This window comes from Haliaeetus leucocephalus, unplaced genomic scaffold, assembly GCF_000737465.1.
Source record: "Haliaeetus leucocephalus isolate CR32 unplaced genomic scaffold, Haliaeetus_leucocephalus-4.0 Scaffold295, whole genome shotgun sequence".
NCBI classification, from domain to species: Eukaryota; Metazoa; Chordata; class Aves; order Accipitriformes; family Accipitridae; genus Haliaeetus; species Haliaeetus leucocephalus.
The window spans coordinates 6,092,236-6,105,740 of NW_010972731.1; the positions used below are offsets into that span (position 1 = coordinate 6,092,236).

The following is a 13,505-nucleotide window of genomic DNA, read 5'->3' on the forward strand; positions in this document are numbered from 1 at the left end:
ATCAGTTTTGCTGTGGAGCTCATAACTGCAGAGTAAAATACAAGTCTTGGAGTAAATATAAATAAGCTCAGTGAGATTTGCTGGCAAACTGAACTGCTCAGGAACTGTCAGATGTCTTCTCGTTCCAGACTAAAGCTGGTAACATTCCTGATAACATACTTGGAGGCGTGGCGTAGACGCCACAACTAGAGTTAGCAGTAAACAGGCATAAGTAACACAGGTCTCCTAAGCACACAAGTTTTACAACTCTTGAGTGTAACAAAGGCCATCTTACATAGTAAGATACCCCTTAATGTATTTACTAACTTTTACTGCTAAAAAATGAGAACATTTATTGTACTAATTTTACCCTCTTCTTAACTTTCACACCTTATCTTCCACAGGTGAGTTGGAGATCCTGTATTCACTGTATTTGTGTCTTCCATATGCTGTAGTATGCTCCTGCTCCTGAGCCACACACTGACTGTTGAATCGCTATGCCCTGCTTGGTTCATTCTTAAGTAGAAGCTGGAAGCCAGTTAAAGTATCTGTCTTTTTTGTTGTTGTTGTAACTGGGAAAATCTTTTTCGAGAGCAAAAGTATTAATATTCTGGGGTTAGTGATCAGCCAGCATGGAAGCTAGTAGGGTGGAGTAGGTGGTTTCTGGTCCCCACTGACAGTGTATTTGAGTGGTGACAGTAGTTTGTCTTTATTTTATAAGGATATAAACTTTTTCTCAGATAAAATATGACTAATATCATTTCCCTCTGATGGCCTTTCGCCCTCAGTAACCACCCTGTTGTGGTATGCTACCAAAGTTAGAAGCCTTTCAGGTTGGGGTTTTATCCCAATGACACAAAGATGTATGGGGCTTTTTTTCTTAAACATACTAGAAATGCTGTTTGCAGCTGCATCCTCACCTGAGTATGGAGCATATGATTGCACTGTTATGCTCTGTGGATCAGGTGGTGTCTAAACATTTCTGTTCTGATGGTCTAACAGCCCTGGGTTCCCCAGGGTAAGCCAAAGAGGCTCTACCCCTGTGCTGTGGCCGTGGGCTTCTAGCCATGCCGCATGGGAACACCTGTACAGCCCCTCTCATTTTTAGACTGACCTTCCTTGGAAGGTGTGTGTTCTGTGTCACTCTCTAGATACAGACTGCATTTCCTGATAGCTTTTTAAGTCAGTAGAGGATTGGGGGCAGAGATAGACAACTGAAACAACCAAAGCTGGGGAGGGGGGAACACTTACAAACTTGGAATCCTAAACTCAGGTCTTAGATTGCAGTGGGATCTGTTCCCAGTGAGTACCGTAGGGAAGGAGCTGTTTCTCTTGATGTGCAAATAGGTAGCGAGTGTACATACTCTGCTGCTGTCTCGACATCTGTCTGTTTACCCTACTTAGTATTTCAAGTTCTGAGGCAGAAAGCTTTTATCTGCTCTGGTCTCTTCTTATGTCACTGTTTCCAAAATACAAGTGATAGATACAAATCTAGCAGTTGAAAGGCTGGGCCTGGCAGAGGAGGAGGAAGTAAAAAGCATAAAGAGGTTAGTAAAAGCTGTTTCTTCTGTGGCCCTGTTCAGCAAGACATTTGTGCAAGTGCTCCCTCTGGTATCAGATGTGTGCGTGTACCTTGCTGCTTCAGGTCCTACGCAAGTGAGTTTCTTGGGCCTCTTTCTACAGAGGATGGGGGTAGAGGTGGTGGCTTTTCAAGTCTGCCTGAACACAAATATGAGAAGACTCTTAATACAGCGACAGGTGTCTCCGCAGAGGAAACTCGCATCTGACCTATGCGTAATAGTAAAAAGGGAGGAGTGAACTGAACAGCCACCAGCTCGATGAGTAGGTTAGCTTAGAGCCCTGAGAAGCCGATCAGCAGAGCAGTCTTTGTTACATCCCATGCTGTGCTTTCTTGGCTCTAATAATGGCATTAGCACCAAAGCAACATGCAGCAAGAGGGTAGAATTTCTTTCTTTGTAGGTTGCCAAGCTATTCGGTATACCACTTGTGTGTGCAGATGCTCTGCTGCTGTTTGCAGAGTGACAGGAGTCTTTGTCCAAAGCATTGGTGGGGATTGATCACTGCAGAGGTTTGGAGAGTTTTATTCTGTGCTCCAGCTGTCCTGGCTAACAGTCACCTTGATTTAACCTGTTAACATCTGAGAGCAAGGCAGAGTGCCTTTTCCACATGTGCAGAGCAGGCCTTTCTTTTTCTGGAATCTGTGCTGCACTGTGAAAGGCTTGCAATGAAGGAAGCATGGCTCTGACTGTAAATAAATCGTTTCAGATTCCAGTTGCACAACCAAAGGAATTCAGCAAATTCCTATTTTTCTAACCATGACATGCCTTCATTTTAACACTCTTCAAATTGGCAAATCTCATCTTACACTGCCTTGAAAATAACGGACAAGAAGTTTTTATTCTGGCTTGCAAATAGCTACAGTTGTGCTCGTTACAGATGTCCCAGTGCTGTGGCTTGACCATGCAGCTGCAGCGATCTGTACGCTGACTCCCCTTGCGCTGCCTTTGCATGTGTCCGACTCATTTCTCAGGAGTGGGGAGTTATTCCTGAACCTGTAGCTCTGGGTTTCTATGGGGTGTTGACTCAACCCTTTGTCTACTTGGATCTATTTGCTCTTGCGTTTGCTTCCTCACCTGGAAAAAACCCTGCATCCTGCAGTGCTCACTTAATCTGTTCAGTATCTGTGTCGATAAGTGGAAAAATCTGTCTAACATTCCGCCTCACCAAGTGTCTGGCTCTCACTGCTAGCCCATCGCTCTTTGTAATTTTATAACTGCCTAAGAAATTAAATCTGTGTTGTGATAAGTATTCTGTGTCTTCTTCCTTTTGTTTGCTGCTTGGAGATGGGGCCAGATAAGATCAGGGTGACGCTATGTGTGTTCTGTACTCTGTGGCCCAAACCAAAACACCAGCAGTAATAAGCCCTCAGTCCTAGCTGTGCTTTGTAGCCGCTCTCGAAAGACACCATCAGCTTGGGTTTTGCAGAAACTGGGAAAGGGCAAGCTGAGTTTCTCCTGGCACATTTTGCTTGCAAATGTAATTTTCCCTCTTATTCCTCTTTAAAGCTGCTCTTCTTGGGACTTGTGTTTTTCTCACGTTCCTCAGGTGAGTTTAGATAACTTCCTTTATTCTTTCTTTTATGGGTTGCATCTGAAGCAGTGCTTTCAAATATGCACCCTGCTCACTGTGCTGTCACTCCAAGTTTGTTGCTTCTCGCCTTCAAGCCCAGGAGGAAGATCTGGAGCGAGCCCATGCAGATGGGTGAGGAGGCATCTCCTGCTTCTGTACGTATCCTTCCTTTTGCAAAGCCACGACAAACACTTTGATCAGGGTCGACAAAAGGAGAAAAAGCCTTTCTGCTCTCCCTAGCAATGGTGGAGCATGCAATGATGAGATTCTCCTTGTTCTCCTGCATGACTGTTTCATAGCGAGGCCTCAGCTGTGAAGCTGCAGATGTCTCCTCTCCTGATCTAGCTCTGGAGGGCAATGCTGTCCTGTCAGTGCTGTTTGTGTGCCTCCTTTTGCTTCGGGCAAAATAGGCTATGTTAGCTTAGATGAGTGTTTCTAAACTGTTCATTCGGCTGTTGGTGACGTTTCCCGTCTTCTGCCTGGAGCAAACTGAAGATCTGAGAGAAGCCGCTGGTGGATTCAGTAAGAGGCAGTAATTTCCAGCCACAGTGGTGGTACCAACAGCTTCTCTGTCCCCCACGCCCCGCATGGATGTGGTCATCCAGACCCACTGATGTTTTGGGAGGTCTGACTGCCCCTCTGTTCCTGCCGTAGGAGAGCAAAGCAGAATATTCTCCAGTAAGCATGGGAAAACTGTAAATAATGGGTCAAAACCCAGCCCTGAACTAGGCAGCCGTGGTTGCGTTCAGATTGGCAGTCTCGTGTCTGTCTGCTGTTACTGAGTCTGGCCCATTAAGCATGAATTCCCAGGGAAGGGACTAAGAAATCTCATCTCCAATTATTTATCTTATTACAAGGGTAGACATGGACTTGTGCCTGTGTTCCTTCCCAGCACGCTTTCTCTTGGTAGCAAGTAGGCTTTTGGGTTTAGCCGTGCTGCTGTGGCCTACCGCGTGATCAGGCACTGAGACCCTTTGCTACAGAGGACTTGACTCCAAGATGAAAGAACCCTGAGCAAGAGCACAATTTTGGTATAAACAGCCTAACTTCATGGGCTGTGGCTGTGCTGAGCGCGCTGCTGGGAGCAGAGGTACCGGGCAGAACGGCCCTGGCGGGCTCACACCGACCTCAGCCGTGCTGGTTTGCAGTAAACCTTTGATGCAGCATTGCTGTTTTTTTAGAGCAAGCGGGTAGAAAGCAGATGCTGGGGTGGTGCTGGGGGAGCAGCAGGCAGAGGCGAGCACCAGCGCTGCTCTGATCCTGCCCGTGTCTGCGAGCAGCTTGTCCCTCCGCTGTGCACTCGCCTGTCCCCGAGCACGCACCTCTGGCGTACCGCATCTAACCTAACCCCAGACAAGACTCGGCCGGGCCCTTGGCAGAGACTTCTTCAGCTAATTAATGGTGCAATGTGAGTTAATGAGGCCTTTCTGCCCAACCTGCTGGAGTTGAGGAAATCTGATGCCTGCTGTTCCAAGCACCTTGTTATGTTTTGGTTTTTTAGCAGCGAGTTTTATAACTTACAGGTTGCAATAAAGGATTCGGAGATCTCTAAGTCCAGGTAAGTCTCTAAAATAGGCTAGAGGCTTTTGACAGTATTTTGATATTCTGGAAACCCTTTTGCAGGGATGAGGAAGGCCCTGGGGGAGGGAGGCTTGTGTTTGCACGGGTCCGGGTGGGGGGCTATGCTGGGGAGCATTGCGTGATGCAGGGCAATGGACCCACCTTGTCCACACGGTGGGTATGGACTGTCACCTTTGGGTGCCAGCACGGCATGTACCTGCTGAGGGTCTCCTCTCCTGGGTGCCCCACCTGCGGGCAGCCCCCTTGTTGCTGCCTTCCCCTCCTACCCCCCCTCCCCGGGCAGGCAAGGTGTGCTTCCAAAACCCTTCGTGGCACTTCACCAGCTGGTTTCTCGGCAGCTCCGGCTCAGGACTGATATTTTATCTGGGGAGGGCAGTCGGAAGCCTGGGCCTTCTGATTGTGAAGGCGACGGGGCTGGGGCGGGGGGGGCCGCGCTCTGGCGCTGCGCAGCCGCTAGATGGTGGTGCGGGGCGTCCCTGCTCCTTCCCCGGCAGCATCCCAGCCTTCTTCCCCGGGAACATCCATGGCTTTTTCTCCCTTCCCTGGGAACATCCCAGCCTTCTGCCCCCGGGGCTTCCCTGCTCTTTCCCCGGCAGCATCCCAACCTTTCCCCCCCCCCAGGAGCATCCCTGCTTCTTCCCTGGCAGCATCCCAAACTTCCCCCCCACACCCCTAGGAGCATCCCTGCTCCTTCCCCGGCAGCATCCCAGCCTTATTCCCCGAGAACATCCATGTCCTTTCCTCCCTTCCCTGGGAACGTCCCGGCTTTCTGCCCCCGGGGCATCCCTGCTCCTTCCCCGGCAGCATCCCAGCCTTTCCTCTCCCCCGGCCAGGAGCATCCCTGCTCCTTCCCTGGTACCATCCCAGCCTTTTCCACCCTCTGGAGCATCCCTGCTCTTTTCTCCCTTCCCTGGGAGCATCCTAGCGTTCTCCGCCTGGCACATCCCTGCTCCTTCCCCCAGCAGCATCCCAGCCTTTACTCCCTGCTGCATCCCTGCTCCTTCTCTTACTCCTTCTCCGAGCAGAGACAACCTTCAGTGCGTGCTCAGGGCACCTTCTCTGCACTGGTGCTCCATGACTCAGAGCAGAAGAAGATGGAGAAAAAAAAAAAAAAAATCAAACCCTAAAGGTCTGTGTCTGCCGTCACCCATTGAGCTTAAGCTGCTCCAGGAGGCAGAGAGCTCTTGGCTGCTCTGTGTGCCACAAGCCTCCTGCGTGGGAAAGCTGCTGGGAGGATGGAAAAGGAGCTTATTTGTGCCTGGGCTGGGCTGGGACGACTGTGGTGGGGCCAGGCCATAGCAGAGCGGTGGTGGTTTTAGCTGTGTCTTTAAGCCAGTGACTGTACTACTACTCTGCCGTGTTTCCCTGAACGAATTGTATTGCGGCTGTTGAAATGGGATCCCAAAAAATTGAGCCCTGGCAGGAGGGGGCAAAGCTCTGGGCTTCACCTGGTCCCGCAACCGTGGCTGGAGTAGGTCTGGTTTGTAGGGAAATACAAACCCTGCGCCACGACCCTTCCCTATGCACCGTTGGGGTACAGGGGGCTCTGCTCCAGGTGCCCCCCGGCCCTTCAGGACCCTGTGCTTGCTCTGTATGGGCAACAAGCACAGGGAAATCGCAGAGAATATCTCCTCTCTCCTCACCCAAAAACAATTTTGAAAATGAAAGCAGGGAGGCAGAGCTAAGAGACCTTATCTCGCTCCTTTTTACCGTTTCAGATAGGAAACAGCCTTTCATCTCTCCTAGGGCAAAAGGCAGTTTGCATTTCAAGAGGTCAAGACGTAGCTATTGCTTTTTACTATCTGAAATTAGTTATGAAAAGTCTATTTGGAAACAAAACAACGCATGCACAGAAAGATGGCCTCTGCAGGCTCAAATTAACTGCTCCTGTCATCCCTGATTTCCCTGTGCTGCTGGAGGATGCTGAATCGAGGAGGTACAGCACTGCCGGAGATGCAAACGGTGCAAAACCGTGAGCTGGAGCTGCTCCGGCTGGGGGGGACCTGCTGGGCTAAGGGGGACAGGGGGGTCGCCCCTGGGAATTGGGGGGGGGCTTTGCACCCCGGAGCCGCGCACAAGCTTGGCTCTAGAAAGGGCGCTGCGGCGAGGATAACTCAATAACCATTTCTCTGCAAACCCTGCCTCCCCGCTTGCTGCCAGCTCCTGTGCTCGCCCAGGAGTGGGACCTCAGCCTGGCCCTGGCAATTCAATTCTGCCTAATAAAAAGCCTCTGGCAGCACCGAGCTTGGCTGGGGTTTTCTGGGCGCTGCTCGCTTTGTTTTCTCAGCTGCTGCCTCTGCCCTCCCCGAGCTCACTGCTGCCACTTATTTATATCGGAGTTTGCATTAGCAGATGCACTCTGGGATATTCAATTACCTATAAAGAGCTGTAGCAACGCAAGCCTTTGCTGGAGCGATCAAGAGGGTTGGGGGGGGTTTTTTCCTTGGTTTTGGGTGTTGGGTTTGTTTTTTTTTTTAACTTGCTTTTGAAAGAGATGTGGGGATGGGTAAAGTGGTGGTATTAAAAAAAAAAAGTGGAGTAAAGAGGGGGAGAAATAAATAAATAATTCTGTTTATGAAATGAAACAGCCGGGTAGAAAAATGATCTCCGGGAAGAAAGCATCTCCCAGGGCTATTTTTAGCCCTTTTGTTTCTTTTTCTCACCCCCCCTCCCCACCCCATGCAGGCCGTGGGTTTGGTGCATGTCAGTCCCGCTGTTCTCTCTCACCTCTTGAGTGTCAGGTGATGCCTTTTTTGGTTTTGTGTTTGGTTTTTTTTGTTGTCGTTGCATCTTATTTATAGTGTGGAGGCAGGGGGAAGAGCAGCAGCAAGCAGGAGAGGCCGTGCAGGCATCGCCCTCAGCCCTTGTTGGGAAAACTGTGGGCAGCGGGGACCGTGTCTCTGCTGCAGGACCTGTGTCACCAGTGGGGTTACCCCAGAGCTGGCCAAAGCCCCCCTGTTTGCTCCTTAGGAGCTTCAGGGGCTGCTGTAACCCCCCAAAGTTCCCTTCACCCAGATCCTGGGTGGCTGCAGTTGCTGTACTCCCTGCGACTCCGGGGCAGGAGTCACATTTGGTGCGTTTTCATCTTTTTGGGAGCCCCACGCTGCTGCAGCTCTGGAGATCCGTCGGGTCCTTCTCCTCCCCCTGGGCACCATCACTCCTCAACCCCTCCTAGTAAAGCTTTCCTCCGTCGCCCTCAAAGGTGCTCGGTGCTGCAGCCTTCCCCTTCCCCACGCATTCCTCCCTACCCTGTATCCTTCCTCGTCCCCAGATCTCCCACCACATCCCTCCTGGATGGTGCCGCTGCCCCAGGACCCCTCTCCCCTCATCTCCTCTACCAGCAGCTCCCCCCGCAAAGCGAACATCCACGTGGGCTCCCATCTTTGTGCCTTTATGGCAGAAATACATAATTCTTTTATTATTCAATTAGGAATTTAACACACAATCAGGTGATCGCTTTAAGAGGATTTCCTATAAGGCAGGATTTGAATAACCGGGCTACGAGTAATATATTCCCTTAACTGGTTTATTCCTTTATCAGATTTTTTTTTCCTAAGCACTTTAATGCATTTACTTTCCCATTGTCGACACTTTTCTCCGTGCTCTTCCTCCCTCCCCAAGCTTATGCAAATCCCCCGTAAGGCGTTTAACGCGCCGTGTGTGTCAATAGTGCCGAAATCTTCGCGACGGCATTAGGCTTCATGCATGCCCTGGCTGATTAAGAGGGGCGGTGGGGCCAGCCTGGCTGCCCAAGCCCCCTTTCAGCCTTCACCATGGGGCCAGGGAAGGGGCCCCTGGGCTGGGAGCTGCATTTTTCTAGAGAAAAGGCTGGAGCTGAAAGTAGCTCTTTTCTTTTGCAGGGCGAAACGTGAATAGGGAGCGTGGGGCTGACCTGTCTGCCGCTGTTTGCTGCCCTGTCGCTCAGCTTTCGGGGTGCTGAAGGGGTGCGTGGAGGTGTTAAACTGGTGCGGGGAAATGTCTGCGGGTGAGACGTGAGCGCAGGAGGAAGAGGCGGGTGGCGAAATAACCCACGAGCCAATATCAGCATCGGTTTGCTTGCAAATCGCCCGCCCGCATGGCAGCGCGCATCGCCCTTGGGTGCCCACCCGCACCCTGGAGCCCTGTGGGAACAGCTTCGCACATCGCTGGCAGGAAAAGCAGATTTTTTTGCCCCTAATTGTGCCGCCGAGGGCTTAGGTCGGCTCAGCTGGTGGCTCTGCCCATTGCCGTGGTGCTGGGCAGTGCTGCCCGGCCTCTCTTGCGCCGCTGGTTTGCTTTCTGAGGAGGTGGCACCTTGCTGGCAAGCCCAGCTCGCTCTCGTCTGGGTCTTGTTTTGGGGAGGTTTTAACAGCCTTTGTGGCCACAGGGATCTAAGGTACCCAGTGGGGGGGAGAAGCCTGGAACACTGGCTCCAGGGGATCCATTTGCCCTGCTCACCTTGGTGGAGCGTTCACTCTGAAACCTACGGACAACAGCTTGGACACTGGAAAAAGGGAAGCATGGGGAGGAGGGCAGCATGTGCTAGCACGATAGGAATAGCCAAAGGGACTGTACTGCCTGTAACTCGTGGTTTCCCCATCGCCAGAGGGGCTCAGGCTTTGCGGCTGCTGGCGAGGCTCTTTGTGAGCCTGGCACGGGGGAAAAAAAATCCATCCAAGGATGGCTGTCACCATTTTCTCCTTCCAGAGAAAAATCTCTTCTCTCAACCTGAGTCTTTAAATAGCCCAGTGAGTGGGAGCGAGCTGAACCGGCCCTTCTCGGCCCTTCTTTCCTCTGCACCCACCACTGATTGTCTCCTTTTTTATCCCGTCCTGCTGCTCTGCCTGTGCGTGCTGCAATTATGCAAAGTTGCAATCAAGGAGCTGAATTAGCAGCTCATCTTGGATTAATTAGTGATGGATGCAAATCTCTTTCAACAAAGAAGGGGGGGGTGGGAATGCAAAAGCTGTGGGTATCCTCTCCGGGTTTCTCCAGCTCTCCCAGGCTGGTGTAGCTGACTGGGGGACGGGAGGGATACACAGAGTAACGCCTTGCAGGAGAAGCGTGGAAGAAGTTGGTCCTTGGCCTTGGGAGGGAGGGCTGGGTGCCCAAAAGCTGATGCTCAGGTCAGCCCCTGCATCCCCCTGGAGCGTTTAAACCTAGTGCTTTGGGCTTAGAGCAAGTCCTCCTCCCGCCCCAGTCCTGTTGCAAAGCTTGGAGGAAACCCAGTTAATCCCCGCAGCCTCCAGTGCCGAGCTCCCGCCAGCACCGGGGATTTCTATTCGCCTACAATCGGATTGCAACAAACCCCTCCACTTGCATTGAACAAATTCCCTGGCTACTCCCCGCTTCTCGCAGGCCCCGATAATCCCCCAAGTGTGACTCTGGCCAAGAGACAACATCCCTGATTAATCTCCACCGTCTCCGTGCAAAGCCGGTGCTGCCAAGGATGTTCCCAGTGCCGGCGCGGCACGCTCGGCTGGCGTTGGGAGCAGACCCCAGGGAAGGATGTGAAGGCTGCGATGCTATTTAAAGGAGTTTTTCCAAGAAGGGATTGCAGGCTCGGGAACGGCCTCCCCTTCCCGTGAAGTGGAATAGATGCACGGTGCTCCAGGGAGCGCTGAGCGTGGGGGTGTTGGAGCAGGGTGGGGGGGCTCAGATGTTTTATCCCTTTGCCTGGTTTCCCCCCTCTCAGCAATCACAGATACAGTGTCACCCAGCCCGGCTGGTGCAGAGGGGACACGGCGTTGGGCACAGAATGCCCAGGGCACCCTGGCAGGGTGAGCACGGCTTGGTTAAGGAGTCAGGTTTTTGCTGCTCCCTAACCAAAGGACGGCTCGTGGCTGCACCCACAGGGATGGGGACAGCAGGGACAGCCACTTCCCGCACTCCCCAAGGGTTTAAAGCTGTGGCTTCGTGTTTTTGGCAGTGCGGTGGGATGCAGACACCTGAAAGGTCTCTCCTTGCTCTCACCTCCGCAACAGCAATGACTAAAAAAATCTGACTCCGCTGGAAGGGCAAGAAAAAAACTGCAATATAGGGGATTTCTGGAGACCATCCTAATCCGACCTCTCCGAGCCAAATGAATCAGCAGCGTCTTATTCCACCCAGCGGGATTAATCGGTGTTCGACCAGGCTCCAGGAAAGCGAGGTGAGGCTCTGAATAGCACGGACCTGTGGCGAGGTGGCTGCAGGGTGTTAGCTGGTTCACGGAGCCGAGCAAATCCCTCCTCGTAATCCAGCAAACGCCACCGAGATGCACCCGCTCGTGCTGGGAGCTGTGGGACAGCGGGGAGAGGCAGGAAAAGGGGAGAAGGCAAAAATACCTCTAAAAAGCTGTGGCGCTGGTGAGGAATGCTCTGTGGCTCATGTTGTTGGATGTGGGGGTGCAGGGGAGAATCCAGGATGGGGCTGGAGATGGGGAATGTCCCTCCTGTCATGGGGATCGGGGTGTCTGCGCCAGCTTTGCCCCATCGTACTCAGAACCTGGCAGGTTTTCCTGGCTGTTAAAGTGGGTCAAGCAGAAACCCAAGGAGCATCCGAGCTCACCAACCTCAAGCCAACTACATCAAAGCTGAATTATTCAGGGCCAGCTTAAAAAATTGAAGAGCCCAGCAAAACTCAGGGAGAGCCCAGCTCACAGGATCAACCCCCCTCCATGCCCCCGTCAGGCAGAGGTGGCTCAGCCTGCCCATGCTCGGGGGGCAGCTTGGCCATTTTGGGAGGGCCAACAGTGTTGTTTGGGTCTAACGCTGCCCTTGAGGGTGGGAAAAGCAGAGAGAAAGCACTCGGAGAAGTTCACCCTGATGGATTCATCTCCCTGGGGTTCCCCATAACCCTCCAAGTTGTAGCTTTGGGTACCCCAACATGGCCCCATTGCGCCCATAGTATAAAAAGCAGAAACGGAACCCCTTTGGCCCCCAAAATGGGGATCAAGAGGTCGCATGATTTTAGACAGGACGGTAAAAGTCAGGGGTTTGTTATTTGCCATGAGGTGTTTGGTCGCAGCATCTCCCCGCGGCTCAGAGAACACCAAGCGGTTTTGGGAGCTGAGATGCTCCCCTGAGCTCGGTTGCTTTTATAGGACCCCCCCCTCCCCAGCTCCATACCTGGGGCTTTGGGATGGGGAAAACCAGCTTGTGGAGAGAATCCCTGCGGAAGGCGGTGAGTAATTCTGCTTGGCGAGTGCCGTGAAAAGGCGAGCGCACATATGCTTCAGCTCATCCTGCTCTTTTTGTAGAGTACTCACACCATCTGGGTGCCAACCAGTGGCAGGCATGGCCAGGGATCCCCCGCCGCCCCAGTCCCCCCCTTTTCTTAAATTTCCAGGGTACCTGGCAGGGACTGATGGGGTCTGGTGTAGGGCAAGGGGACAAACCCCAAGAGGAGCGAGGTTCTTTGATGTTTTACAATGGCACTATCAAATCAGAGCTGAACAAACCCATTCGGAACAAGCAGCCTGAAAAATCCCCCCCTTGCACTCGTGGACTGAGCTGTGCAGGTGCTCAACCAAGGTGAGAGCAGGGAAAGCTGAGCCCCTGGCTCCAGGCAGAGCTTGGCGCAGCAGTCTGGTTTGGTCTGAGCCAAACTCCGGCTATTTCAGCCAAGGAGAAAAGATGGAAATTTCCACCTGGCCTGTTCTCCTCCATGTGATGAATTTGCAGGAGCCCCTTTGCTCAGCCCTGCTCCCGGCCGAAGGGCGGCTGAGGAGGCACAGCCGGTTTTGCCTCTAATTTCCACTGGCGTGAGTGGCAGCAGCGCATCCCGCCGGCCCCGCACGCTGATTTATACAACGCAGCATTTATTGACTGTGAGAAGATTGTAATTCACAGCCCGGCGCGTTGCAGCCATGGCGTATGAGCAGGGATGGTCCTTCTTCTCCTTCCCACTGCCGCCATCCTCCCACGCTCCGGGTGGGGAGAACGCAGCAAGGGCTGGTCCCCCAGGGCTCTCACCCAGCTCGGTGGGAGGGGGCACCTGCTGTGTCCCCCACCCCGTGCCTTGCTGCTTCTGCGAGAAAACCCGATAGCATCAAATCCCCGTGATGGTGCCTGCAGCCTTGGCCGGCTCACCCAGCTCGGGAGGGGTGGGGACACCGCCGTGTCCCTGCCTGGAGCACCCTCCTTGGGGACACGCGTCCTTTCCCTGGACAGATGTCCCCACCACCCCACGCTGTTGGTTCCCTTCCTTCTCTGCTTCCACCCACTGGTTATGCTGGGGAGAAGGGACCCTCCCTACTTGCTTCCCCAAAAAGCTGGGGGATTGCTGTGTTCTGCTAGTCAGAGCTGCAATCCATCCATCCATCTGTCTGTCCTTCTGTCCATCCATCTACTCTTCTGTCTGTCCATCTATCCATCCATCTGTCTGTCCTTCTGTCCATCCATCTACTCTTCTGTCTGTCCATCTATCCATCCGTCTGTCCTTCTGTCCATCCATCTACTCTTCTGTCTGTCCATCTATCCATCCATCCATCTGTCCTGTCCATCCATTTACTCTTCTGTCTGTCCATCCATCCATGGGACAGCTCACGCTGACCCTCTCGCCCCCTCTCATGCCAAAACCATTCGCAGGGCGAGGAAGAACCCTGCCCCTGCAAAGCTCAGGTCCTAAATGAAATCACCACGCCTTTCTTCCTAATTAATCTCTCTTCCCAATTACCTCCAGACCTCCAAAATCCCCCTTTAAAGCACCTATAGGCGATACCTATGGGGTAAAAAAATACCCTTTCCTGTGGCCCCTAGGGGCTATCCCAGCGGGGGGGTCGATGCTGGGGGGCACCCCAGCTCCCGGTGCGCACCCCGGGGGAGGGTGGGGGG

General features: G+C 52.9%; 1 protein-coding gene across 1 annotated transcript in view; it reads left to right on the top strand.

Moving 5' to 3' along the window:
• Window positions 1-10,825: 10,825 nt before the first annotated feature.
• Window positions 10,826-13,505, top strand: part of SLC29A4 (solute carrier family 29 (equilibrative nucleoside transporter), member 4) — a 9,825-nt gene continuing 7,145 nt past the window's right edge. The window contains exon 1 of the mRNA XM_010570317.1: window positions 10,826-10,840. The gene's annotated coding sequence lies outside the window, so the exon portion shown is untranslated. The remainder of the gene's footprint in view (window positions 10,841-13,505) is intronic.